This window comes from Mustela nivalis, assembly GCF_964662115.1.
Source record: "Mustela nivalis genome assembly, chromosome: 7".
In the NCBI taxonomy this organism is placed as follows: Eukaryota; Metazoa; Chordata; class Mammalia; order Carnivora; family Mustelidae; genus Mustela; species Mustela nivalis.
This window is the reverse complement of record NC_139026.1, coordinates 104,671,739-104,685,197: the sequence shown is the minus strand read 5'-3', so window position 1 is coordinate 104,685,197 and position 13,459 is coordinate 104,671,739. Positions and strand designations below refer to the sequence as shown.

Genomic DNA, 13,459 nt, shown 5'->3' with positions numbered 1-13,459 from the left:
CCTTCAGAATCACTCTCACAGAAACTGTCAGCTTCTACCACCACCATTCTTCTTAAAGATACTTCCTGAAAGTATCTTCACCTACATAAACATATCAACTGCCTCTTGCCCATCCCTGGACCTCTGAGGATTAAAGGTCAATGCCAATAGAGAGGATAATGACAGCAAAGAGAATCCTGGTCAGGGGATTGGCATGTTCCCACTCCTTCACCATGGGGAGCCCACTTTGCATTTCATCTATCCTCACTGCTCAGCAGTCTTGCCTGGTGGCTCACTGGAAATTATTGTTTCCTTTCAGGCACTGCTCTGCCTCTCTGTTCTGTATCACATTCATCACTCATTGTCTCCCTTGGCTTATGTTATTTGATGTGCACACAGGCAGATAAGAGCCCCAGTTACCACGGAAAGCAAAGCCCTGAAGGGTGGCATTCCATAGCCACAAGGCAGAGGGCCTTCCACTCTTCTTACACACCCACGCATGTGCACACACATGCACACAATTCCCATGCACCAACCCACTAGTACAACTCAAAGCCATTTGGAGCAGCAGTCCCCAGGCTTGGCCTCAGGGCTTTCCCAGAGAGTTAGCCAACCCTCCTGCCAGGTCTCTTGCCATGCAGCTGCCATCCACTCCCAAGCCAGCAGCCCCTGAGATGCCATGCAGCATTTTCCACTCATCCAAAGCTTCTTAAATGTCTCTGATATACACCATGTGTCCCAATAGGAAAATACACACTCATCAACTCCACAAAATGCTCCAGATGTGATCAAAACTGGAGAGGCAAAAGAAAACAGAGATGGGGTATTTAGGAAAGGGGACAGAACGAAAGAAATCCAGGGGTGCAGTGGCGGGAGTGCCCTGGGTGGTGGTAAGACCGATGGATGGAGTCTAGAACTGGGATCCAGACTCCCAGGCTCCAATCCCTACTTCAACCTGTATCCTTGTGAGACTCGGAGTCCTGACCCCAGACTAGCTTCAGGCTTGAGATTCTATCTATAGAACCTAGAAAGTTGGCCCTGGAAGTGATGCTATAGATCACCTGGCTCATCCCCTCTACTATTAGGTGAGGAAGGCGGCAGGTAAGTCAACCTGTCTGGAGCATTGCCCATCACCTCTAACCCCCCACACCCTCCTACCTCCAGTTCACCACTGTCTATATTCAATATCAGCAGGTGATAGCAGCACAGGTTAATGATTCTTTATCTAAACGTCCTCAGACATGATACCTCCGTCCCTCTGCTCCATTAAATCTGTTAAGAGGATCTTAGTTCCTTTTTTATAAAGTGAGGGGATGGCTTTCAAGGACCCCCCCCAAATCTGAAATTCCTAAGTCCTCATGATCTTCAGCAATACCCCCCTTAAGGAACAAGATTTGTTCTACTCTAAAAGATCCTGAGTCCCTTCATTATCCCATCTAACATCTGACCACATTGGTCCACTATCCCCACCATCACCTCAAGGCCCCTTCGGGAAGCAGCCCCTGTGTCCTGCCAGCATCTTCCTCCTGCAAAGTGTAGCAAAACCGTTCAGATAATGGGTGCACAGTGAGTGTGGTGTTTGATGCTGTCAGTAATGGCCATCACCATGCCCTTTGAGACATCTGCCACTGGGGCACAGGGACATTGCAACCTAGTGAAATCTATGGGTGAGAACATAAAAGAGACCTGAGCTCAGCATCACATCACCCAAAACATCCCTAATGTCCTCTTGGAAGGACAAAAGATAACCAGGAGTATACGCTGCTCTTCTCCCCAGTTATTCCCTGTCAAAACACCCCCCCCCCATCCTGTCTGGCACAAAACAAGCAATCCCTTCCTAATGCCCCACAAGGAAGAAGTTGAAGCCCTTTAAAAGTAAAAGCCACCCAGATCATGGCAGTGCTGCCCACACAAGTGCACTCACACAGCCAAGCCTTTCAAGGATGTACTCTTTCCTTTAGGATAAAGTGCAAAATCCTCCACCACTCTACAGATCCGCTAGGCTCTGACACCTGCCTCACCCCAGCCTGGCCCCCCAGCATTCCCCTCACTGCAGACCTAATGTCCCTGCACACCAGGCACCCTCTTCCAGTATATACAGTGGTGAAGAGAACCAACTCTGGAATCAGACTTAGGAGTCCAAATCTTCCCTCTTCCTTACTAGCTGGGTGACCCTGGGGGACTTAACAATCTCTTTGTGTTTCAGTAGCTCATCTGTAAAATGACTATAATAGTATCTCAAAGGGCTGCTACAAATCAAAGAGCTGAAGCAGTGCTCACCATACAGGAAGTACCACAGAATATTAGCTGTTGTCATTACTCGGCTCACCTTTCTCTGGCTTATCTTTGGTTTCACTCACGTATCAAACCTGAGTGCAAAGTTACTTCCTTAGGGAGTCCTTCTCCAACTACGTTGGATTATCCGGTGTCTTTATTCCCATTACACTCCATGGTCCTCTACTATAGACCATGTCACACGTAAAATTAACTATGTATCATCTGTGTTCCCTGCTAGATCACAAGGCCCATGAGCTCAAACTAGTGTGGACCACACAGGTCCAGATACTCCTGGGGCAGTCCTGGTTTCACCTGTCGTCTCCATATGGTAGGTTAGATTAGCATTCAGCAAACATGAACTCCTCTTTCCTTATATAAGAGTATACTTCCCAGCAACATGAATTTTTGCTTAGTCATGTGACTTCTTTGGCCAATGGAATGTTAATGAAAGTGATGTCAGCAATACCAAAAGAGGTACTGTTTGTTTCTATTCCTTGGCTTCTAGTCTTTTGAGTCACCATGAGAGAAACATGTCCCAGGTATCTTCTGATCTAAGGAGAACGTACAGACCTATGAAGACCTGAACTTAGTCTGGACCCTGGGGTGAAGCCCAACCAATCACCAGCCTGAAGCTGAGCTTTTCCACTCAACCTACAAACACATAAGCATGACAAGTAAACGCCTGCTATTATAAGCTATTGACTTTGGGGTAGTTTGTTATGCAGCATTCTTGTGACAACAGCTGAGTAGCACACTAGGCATAATTATTAATAGTGCTCACCTTCCTGCTCAAAAGTGTTCCCGGTTAGATGACACAGTATCTCATCACCCAAAGTCAGTCTGTATCTATCTTTTTATCTTTTTAACTCCAGTGCCCAGAACAGTGCCTGGCATGGAGAAAGTGCTGGATGAATATGCTGGGTAAAACTGAACTGAATTACATGGTCTCTTAAATCTCTTTCCCAAATCATGGAATCTTCTTCCCAACTCCACGGTTAGATGTTAAACCTTCAGAGAAGGGCTAATATGTCCAAAGGTAGATACAGTCTCACAGGATTTGACAGAAAGATGCTAAGCCTTCAGAGAAGTGCTTGTATTCCAAAGGGAGATATGATCTCACAGGATTTGAAAAATAGGGGAGAGAGATGATGGCTTAAGCATAGAGAATGACCAAAGTGAAAAGGAAGGAACCCTTGCAAGAGGAATCTACATCAGGCTCATCAGGTGGGGCTTCCAGGGGGCAGGGCACCCATGGGTGGGGCAAAGAGACACCCTTGGTTTAATTCTTCTCTCCACCGAGCAGCTTACCTTCCTGACTAAAGGTTGAGGAGTGGGCAGAATATCAACCTCAAGAAATACCGCCGTGTTGTTACTGATAACAGCTGGAAACCAGCCATTGCCCTTACCTTCATCCAGACTAAAATGCCCAAATAAAAAGCTAAAAATCCCAGTCCTCCAAGCCCCTCTCAGTCTTTCCTGTGTTCAGTTAAATATGGAGTCTATGAAAGAAACCAATGAGGCCGAGGCAACAACCCCGAGGCCTATGCCCTCAAGGACGATTTTCCTGAGTCCCTTCAGTGGGCTGGGTGACCCAGGTTAAGTGCCACATCTTCCATAGCCTGATTCAACCACTGTGCCAAGGGCAGACCACAATCCTTGGCAGATAGCCAACTACCCATATCTCTGAATATCTTGAGATGATCCCAAAGGTACTAGAGGACAGCAATCTCCCGGGCAGGGATCTTGAAGCTTTTTGTTTTTTGTTTTGTTTTGTTTGTTTCTTGCTTGTGTCTCTGACTTCCAGACCCACAAAATGCTGTGGTTTTCCGTTTCTAAAACAGAGGCATGTCCCGCTGTGAAAAGCCTGGGCGTGCTGAGCTAATTAAATTTAGCTATCTTGTGGTTGTTGTTGTAACGTGTGATCCGCCAATGTTATTCAATGTGTTAAGACGTTTTCTGTTTATGTTGGTTACATACCCATGTGGTGTGGGTGGAGAACATCACTCAAGGGAATATCATTAGCAGGAACAGGGAGCTCAAGGGTTCCAGAGCCACGTGGTGAGACTGTGGCTCCCGGGATCAAACAGTTGGGCTGTGTCCATGGTAACTGATCCATATGCTAGTCCCCTCCCTCTTTCTAGGGCAAGATCAGTCCCTCAGATTTACCTGAAGTCCTTGACTCCCACAGACAGGCTTGCACCTGCCACGGCCAGCCTAGAGGTTTTGTGGAAAACAGATTCTCCTCTCTGTCAGAGAGAGAGAGCACACCAGATCCAAAGGGGTTGAATGACTTGTCCAAAGTTTCCCAGAAGAAAAGGTGAGAAACTGCCTGCTCTCACTTCACAGCTCGGAGCACACACATCCCCCAGCCATTGTATGCTGTTTTGCCACCTGCCTAACTTCCAGAGAAACCACCTGACAGTTGGTTCTCCCCTGTCATAAGGCCTCTTTCTGGGCTCTCTTCCCTCACTGTCTCAAACATCTCCTCCAACCCCTGCCCATAGCCCTGTGCTTTCTTCTCAGCCCTTCCTCAGCCCCAGCCATTCTTGAGTCTCTCTGGTTAGCCTCTCCTGACCAGGAATGACTTCATCTAAGTCCTATAAATCTCCCAACCATATTTCTTTTCACCTTCAAATCTCTGCTTTCTACTCCAAACTCATAAGTTGCTTTTTTTCTCTCACAAAACCACACTAAATCCAGTTACTATCTCTTTGAAACCTTCTACCACCTGGGCCTGGCACATTGACATATAGCTGTGTGTGTGCCAGCTCCCTGCTGGGCACTCCTTATAGCTTGTGACCTCCATCAGCAGTGTTCCACTGTGAGCACCTTGTGTCCCGCCATGACACTTTGAGCTTCCTGCTCCTTGCCTCTTCTTTTAGCTTTGACAGCAACCCCAGGACAAAGTTCTTCACCTAGTAAACCCTTGATAAAAAGATCCATCCTCACGTTGTTAACAGACTCTGAGTTCTGTTTTAAGAAAAATCTCTGGGAGTCTGGGTTTCTTGGGACCTGGCAGTGTCATACTTACTCTGGTCCCATCTCGGAGGCCCCCTGAGCTTCAGAAACATCATTTCACTCTCAGTGGGAAACAAAAAGAAGACATTCCCATGACAAAGGCAGACCTTCCACAAAATTCCACACTGACAGGAGCCAGACTCCAGGACAGGCCATGGAAGAGTCTCGCCTGGTGCATGGTGTGAACCTGGTTCCAAAACCTGCCAATGAGACCCAGCTACATGGTGGTGGTGGCATGCAGGGAGAGACTCAGCTGACAAAAGAAGTGACCACTAACAACCTGACAGCATGGAAGAAGCCAGAACAAACAGACTATAAAAAATAGAATTGAGAAATCAAAAACATGGCATTCTCTGCTTAACAAAGGCACAAAGGATCCTATCCAGCTCAACAACCTGAGAGGGGCCCATCATTCCTGCTAAATACAGGGGAATGCTCCTAAGGACGATGCCATGGTAAAGCAGGGGTTGACCAGTAGCCCACACCAGTTTTCCCTCAGAGATTAACACCAGGGAGCTGGAGACCCAGCTCGCCTGACACCCAGCTGGATGAAGGGTTCTGTCACCTTTAGCCCCATGCTACAAGGGAGAAACATTGTCTCTAGAATCAGACAGGCCTGGGTTTGATCCCAGATGGGCTGACTCTGTGGCTTGGGGAAGCTCCTTATCTCGCAGAGCTCAGTATCCTCATCTGTAAAATGCAGGTAAGACTACCCACTTTGCAGGGTCATTAGGAAGCACGGAACTCACACACAAAGTGCAGAGTCATGATACACTGATTCACAGTAAGAAAAAAAAAAAAGTCGAGCATCTGGGTGGCTCAGTTGGTTTCGCAACTGCCTTTAGCTCAGGTCGTGATGTCGGAGTCCTGGGATCAAATCCCACATCGGCCTCCCAGCTCCATGGAGAGTTTGCTTCTCCCTCTGACCTCCCCCTCTCATACTCTCTCACTCTGTCTCTCTCTCTCAAATAAATAAATAAAATCTTTTTGTAAAAAGTCTAATAATTATGTAGTATTTGTCAAAACTCATGAGTTGAAGGACTCTGCAAAATCCTGTTAGCGTAGAGAATACTAATGTTTTCCTCTAGGGAGCAGATAATACCTTTACTTAACCCTATGTCCATCAACACAGTATCTGTGCAATACTTTATCACAGTCCACGAAATAATATCATGGGCCATGTGGGATGGGTGTTATGATCCCTCTTTCATACCAAGGAAACTAAGGTTTGGAAGACAATGTCTTGTCCAGACATTACATTAACTGGAAACAAAACTGGAGCTGAAACTGAGTTCTTTTCATTCTTAATGCACTGCTCCTAGCCTACAGGAATGTCCCTAAGCCCAAGCCTCAGGACTTAAACATGTACACTCTCTATCCGTCCCCTAACTTCATCAGTGGCGGCCTCACTCCTCCATTTTCTTCCTGGATAGGGAGCTCTTATTTGTTTAAGTCTGTCTTCAGATGCATCCTCTCCAAATCTTTGATCACATTACTTTTACTTCCCCAAAATATTTCCAGTCTGGCTGGGAGTTTTTTCTTTAGACGTGATGACCCAAGTTAGACACATATGAGCTCTGGCTTTGCCATGATTTGTAAGTGATATGATCCTAAAATGTTTCCTGGCAATTTCCAGGGTCTGTGGGTGCTGCATCACATGGATGTTTCTAGAAAGAGTTATGGTCACCCCCAATAATCTTTGCCTGAGGCATAGCCAATTTAGATGACTAGTTTGGGGGTCAATTTCCCCTCATGATCTTTTCCATATGCTATTTTTATAGCTCACAGTTACTTTTTGTAAATTCCTCCATCAGTTTGTCCCTTCATTTCCCAGAAAAGCCTTGTGGTCATCTTTAGGCTTAGAGCTTTGACTCTGAACTTCAGCTCCTTCAGAACGGGGCCATGCTTAATTCATTTCCATATGTCCAGCACCAGTGTCTGACATATGGTCAATACAAAATATGTGTTGGTCCAACTACCCCAGGTAAGGTGTGTAGAGGGACCCTGCTCTGAGCTCCCCAGGCCGATAAGTCCTGCGGAGAAACATCGTGAGGATGAAGAGCCCATGTCACATGAGGATATGCAGAAAGGACCGAGAGTAGATTGTGTGGAAGAAAAAAAAAAAAAAAAAAGCTCAGGTATAGAAGAACTGTTAGGAACCCAAGAACCAAGAGATTTTTTCCATTATTTAAAAGACTGAGCTTGGGACGCCTGGGTGGCTCAGTTGGTTAAGCAGCTGCCTTCGGCTCAGGTCATGATCCCAGCGTCCTGGGATCGAGTCCCACGTCTGGCTCCTTGCTCAGCAGGGAGCCTGCTTCTCCCTCTGCCTCTGCCTGCCATTCTGTCTGCCTGTGCTTGCTCTCTCTCCCTCTCTCTCTCTGACAAATAAATAAAATCTTAAAAAAAAAAAATAAAAAATAAAAAAATAAAAGACTGAGCTTCAGGGAGAAAACCTGGAATCAAAAGGAGGGAAATCGGCAAAGTTCTTGCTCTGGTTCCATGACCTCCTCATGGCTAGAAATGTCCAGCAGAGAAACAAGCTTCCCCTGAGGCAAGGCACTCGCTACTACAAGAAAAAAGCAGCAGAAGCTGGGTACTTGCTAGAGAAATACTCCATGAGAGCAGTCTCCATCCCTTCATTCCAGGCCCAAGCCCTGAGGCTACTGAACAGGAAGCACATTCCATCTCTGTGCCACCATAGTTCCGTCCCAGCGGTGCCAGGTATCTGAGAGATTATTGCTCACAAGGGCCCAAAGGGACATGGAATATAGAGCCTTGCCATATATTTTTAGAACAAGAGCAGCCTCTCTTCCTCCCTGGGAAACTGGACATAAGAGAGTCAAGGTGTAATGAGCTGCAAGCCAGACAGCCTGCTCCTTCCCCTGTTCTGCCCACGGAATTCTGGGTGGCCACAGGGAGCATGTGTGTATATGTGTCTGTGCAACCTCCTGGTGCTGGGGATCCACCATCTGTACCATATGGCTGATACCACAGCAGAAAGATGAAGAGTTTGATCTGAAACAGGAGCCACCCTCCATAGAAGTCTGTTCTGAGGCTTGAGAGGCCACCCTCATAAGACCAAGTCAGTCTCTGGGCATGGAGTGGAGAGTACTTTGTCCCAACTCCTGGTAGGCCACGGACCATGGGCTTTCCCCCTCAGAGGGGGCATACTGAAGGTCAGTGACACTCAGTGGGGGTAGCAAGAGCCCTGTCACAGCTAGATTAATAAACAGCCTGACTTGTTTCCTGATCTAGAAAATGGAACATAAAATCACAGAACATTACCATCCTTGTTTCGGCCTTGCCTCAACCAGCTATGTCCTGCTGTTCCGTGTCTACTCTGTCCCCTCCCTCCCCCACTCCCAGAAGGAAAAGAAAAATATTCTCAGGCCTACAAGGTACTATTTCTTTCCAGCCTGCAAAATGGTTCCCAGCTAAATCCAATACTTCAAATGTTGGGGACCCATGCAAAGACCAAGGCGCTAGTCCCACACTTCATGCCTCCTCGGTCTCCCCTCCCTGTGATCTAGCCTCACCTCCTTCCAACCCTGGATTCTCTGCTAAGTCACAGGGCAGAACAAGGGGCATGGGTCAGATTGGCACAGAATCTACACAGGTGAGGCTTCCAAGTCAACTTTTGGACCTAACCACTCGCAATCAACAGTCATGAAGGATCTAGCTTTGGGTCAGTGGCATTCCTGGCCACTGATAGCTGGCTAAAGAGTAAATCCGTACACAGGGCAGCCCAGGCTGGCCATGAAGACACATTTAGGTCCTTTAACCTCAGCCCTTCAGAAAGGAACATTTCTAATTCAAGTGCCCCCTCTTCCAGGAAGCCTTCCCTTATTTTGCTCATAGCAAATCAATTACTCTTCATCCGTTGTTCTGCAGTATTATGTTTGTACTTGTGTCCTCAGCCCTGTAAGCCCTCACTTCATCCTGCCTTGCACATGCCTACCTCCCTACAGAACTGCTAGACCTTCAGGGCACAAACTCTACCTTACTCATCACCACTCCTCCCCATGCTGCCTAGCACAGAGACCGCTCACCATAAGCATCAGTAAATGCTTACCGCGCTTGACTGAACCGCCTTTATAAATCCCAGAGAAGGATCAAGGAGGAGGCAGCAGGACTCAGGAAATAATTAATCATGGGTTGATCAACATTTTTTCCTCTCCATTCCCTCCCTCAAACCAGCTGCAGCCAGTCCTTCCTGAGCCTGGCCTGCTGAGAAGCCTCCTAAGAAAGAATGTGGCTTCCCCTGTCTTCCTTCTGGAGGGATTTGGATGGGTCACATTTCAGGAGTGTAGCAGTGGGGCCCAGAGACCAAGAGGGATGAATCTTATCACACAGCCTTCAAGCGGCTGATCTGGAGAACACTAGCAACGATGAGGACCTTGGCCTTGCATAGGAGGAAGGAAAGGCAACAGCTGTGATGTCAGGCCTGGAGACTGGCTCCCCACAGATGGGGCTGGAGAGAGCTGGGCTTCCTCAGTGACAGAGAAGTGTACATAGCACGGTGGGGGTACAGGATCATGCATCTTGCCACGGACCAGGCCCAAAGTCTCCTGAGATGGTAGGTCCTAGAGAAATCACTCTCAAGCTGCTGTGGAAGTGTTTGTACCTAAAGGCTTCAGGCCAGGACATTGCTAAGAAAACCCCGGAGCTGCCACATGGGATGGGTTTCGTGTCCAGGGCCTCACTCGTGAAGTGGGCATTCCTGAGATGGGTGGGAATGAGGGAGAGCCAATCCATCACTCCTCTACACACCATAGTCCTGATTCCATACGGCGAACACTAGGCTGCCCAAGTATCACCCCCTTGGCGAATTCCCCAAAGCCAATGGGCTGCCATCACGCTAAGCTTAGGGGACTTTTAGACCCCTCTTTTTCTTATATAGTCTGATGCAGGCAGTGGCCAGGGCTGAAAATAAAATTTTTGTAGCTCAGCTTCAACACAGCTAGGAGCTCAGTCAGACTCAGCTTAAAGCCTACTGCTTTGTCTCATCCGTATCAAAACCTTCCAACTAAGAAAATCAGCCTGTGAGCAGACATTCATTTTAGTGAAAAGATAGGTCATGGCCCTGACTAACAGTGGATCACACCTGTACAAATCCAAAAGGCCCCGGGCCCCAGGCTCCCCAGACAATAAAGGCTGTTTTCTTCCTGGGATGTTGGGGAGTTAACCGAGGGCATTATAGGCAAAAATCTATTTTCTGGCTATGAGGACCCTCTTATGGCTCCTAAGGGACCAAAAGATCATTTCCTTCCAGCAAAGGCACCATTTCATCCACTGGCTTGGTCACAAGCTGTGTTTCTGCCAGGGCACCAGCACTGCTGGCTGCTAGTTCCCAGAGAGCTACTGTGATTGGCATCCCTGCTGGATGCCTCCCTGGGGAACTTTCCAGGCAACGCTTACACACACGTACACGCGCACACACACACAGTCAGCTCAGGCCTACAGGCCCCACCCGAGCTTTCTAGAGCAAAGCTGGGATCCAGGGTTGGAAAGCCCTGTTGGGCTGGGAGACACCCATCAGCAGTCTCACAGTGCAGCCTGCTGGGCATGAATGAAGGTGCAGCAGCAGGACGCAGGGGTGAGGGGTGCAGGAACTCTGTCCATTTCCAACACCCGGGAAAGGAGCCTCAAACCCCAAACTGCCAGTTTAGGCTTGAAGGCCTGTGGGAAGGGAAAGACAGTTAACCTTGGGGCTTTCAAAATGCAAACAATTCTCCCACCCCCACCAAGGTCTCAACTGCTCAAATGCTTTAGAATGTTCCAAATGTTCAGCACAAGAGAGGAGCCCTGGGGACCCACAGGAGGAATAGAAGCTCCATCCTGAAAACAAGGACTGAGTGTCCAAGGAAATAGGCGGGAGGACTTTTGGGGAGCTTCATATGAATTATCATTTCTAACTTATGTAAGACTCCACTGCTTCACCAATCTTTGAGCACCAACACACAGGTACAATTTCTATGCCAGGCACCAAGAGGGTACAGTTCACCTTAGTAAGTAGCAATGGAACAGCAATGACCCAGTGTGAGGGCCAATGATGGCTCAGGGAAGGCAGCCACGGTAGGGTGGGCTCTGGGGTCCGGTGGGTCCAGACAGGTAGCAGCAGGAAAGATGGAAGATGAAAGAGAGCAGCTGGAGAGAAAGGGCATGGAAAAACACCCACAGGACCTGGTGTCCAAGAGGGCAGTGGGCAGTGAGAAAGAGGGCAGAGGACAAAGAGGAGGGGAAGGAGGTGGCTTTGGCAGAATCAGAAGGAGTGAGCTGGGCCTTGGAAGGCAATGTAACGTGAGTCTCAGGAGGCGGCTGCTGAGTGTGGGTAGCCATTCCAGACACCCTGCACCCTATTCCCCCTTCATGAACCCTCCAGCAACTGGCTCTTGCTTACCTATCTCTGCTTACCCATCTACTACCTCCGCTTGCCCCTCTTGCCTCTGGCCCTTCCCTCTCTCCCCACTACTGCTACTTTCTCCCTCCAGCAGCTCCTTGAAGTCGGTGAGTTTCTTATACCACTGGGTAGACAGCAGCACCCACTTCTGCAGGGCCCCTACATGCACACTACCCAATGTCCCCTTCCCTTCCCCTCCAGCTGGCCTCCGAGAGGTGCCTGGGTCCCCAGCCTTCTTTCTTCCCGGCCTAACCAGCTAAGCTGCTGGCCTCACCCAGGGACTGTAGGAGCTCCCTGAGCCATCTGATGTGTGAGGAGCAGTGGCCAGTCTCCAGCTCTGCAGCACACCATGCCCCGTCTAGACAGATTTGAGCTCTGTGTCCTCAGGAACAGCCAGGCCCCAGAGCAGGGCTCTGCTCCAAAGGCAATTCTTCCCCTGCAGGTGAGGCTGCTTTGGTGGCCAAAACTGAGTGCACACTGGAGACATTTCCCACTTAGCTGGCGGCCAGTCACCTGAAGTCTCTGGGGAAAAAGACAAGGCTCTCTGGTAGGGAGAATTCTTATTTTTTAATCATATTTTTTAAAAAAACAAAACAAAAAAAAAAAACGAACGAGTAGTTGGAGAAAACAGGCGACAGAGTGGGTGGCCACTTGGGATGCAGAGAGAAAGATCAAAGCCCACCAGGCACGGAGGAAACAGCCACACCAAGGCTGTGGCCCAGAGAACAGTCTAGGTGGCCCATGCTCCACACAAGGCAGCCTGGGAATGGGAGGCTCTGGGTGAGGAAGCCTCAGTCACAGGCACCCCGTAGCCCTGCTCTGCGACCCCAGCACTGCAGTTAACGGTCTCCAGCTGGAACAAACACCCCCGCTGTCAAGAGACGTCCAACCGAGCTCCCAGTTCCCCGGGAGGGCCGTCGTCGTATCTCTGTGTGGGCGGTGAACCTACCCAAACTGCAGCCCCGAGGCTGCTTTCTTCTTCCAAGGAGAAGGTGGAGTTCCTCCCTCTGGACACAATCCTTCTGACTGCTGCCCCTCTCACAATCCCAGCCCAGGGCAATTAGCCAGGAACACTCTCTGTGTTTACCAGCTGATTAATTAGCTCCTTCTAAGAGCCACAAGTGACTGTTTGATGGTGAGGCCATTATGTCAGGCATGGGGCCAAAAGTGCCCATCTTTCCCAAACGAGTATGCTACCAAATTTCCTCCCAGGTCCCTCAATTCAACCTCCCATTTTTTTAACCCAACTTATGATAACCAGGATCCTGAAGACCATGGAAAGAACATGGCTTGCCCGAAGAAGCAACAGGCCACAGTGGTGGGCCCAGTCTCCACTCCCAGCCCAGTGCTTTCCCACCTCACAGTGCTGCCTCCCAACATTCCAGCTGGGAAAGCAGCTCAGCTCAACAAGCCCACGGAGCTGCTAGAGCCTTCAACCCACTTTAGGGTGGTCAGACCTTCAGCATTCTAGTAAGTTCTTTCGAAGGACTTTCACTAACATTTGGTAGAAGCCAGGGAAACTCCCAAGGTACCAGGACATCATCTGAGGGGGCAGCACTGAAGGGAGGGATTCCAAGACCCTGTCTCTTCTTCCTTCTAATGTGAAGAAGCCAGAAACTGACATGCCATCTCAGACCAGCCAGCTCATTCCTCATGAGATTTGCTGGGTCTCCCCTTCTCTGGTCCACACTGTGGCCACTTGCTCATAACCTAAGAATCTGCTTCACCCCATCCTTCTCCAGGACAAATTTGAAGGGGAATGTGTAAGAGTGATAACTGCATTCA

The 13,459-nt window shown here is 48.8% G+C and overlaps 1 protein-coding gene across 3 annotated transcripts in view; it reads right to left on the bottom strand.

The window, feature by feature from the left end:
- The window catches only part of ANO2 (anoctamin 2), a 342,917-nt gene that overhangs the window by 198,238 nt on the left and 131,220 nt on the right, over nucleotides 1-13,459 (bottom strand). The gene's annotated exons all lie outside the window — the stretch shown is intronic.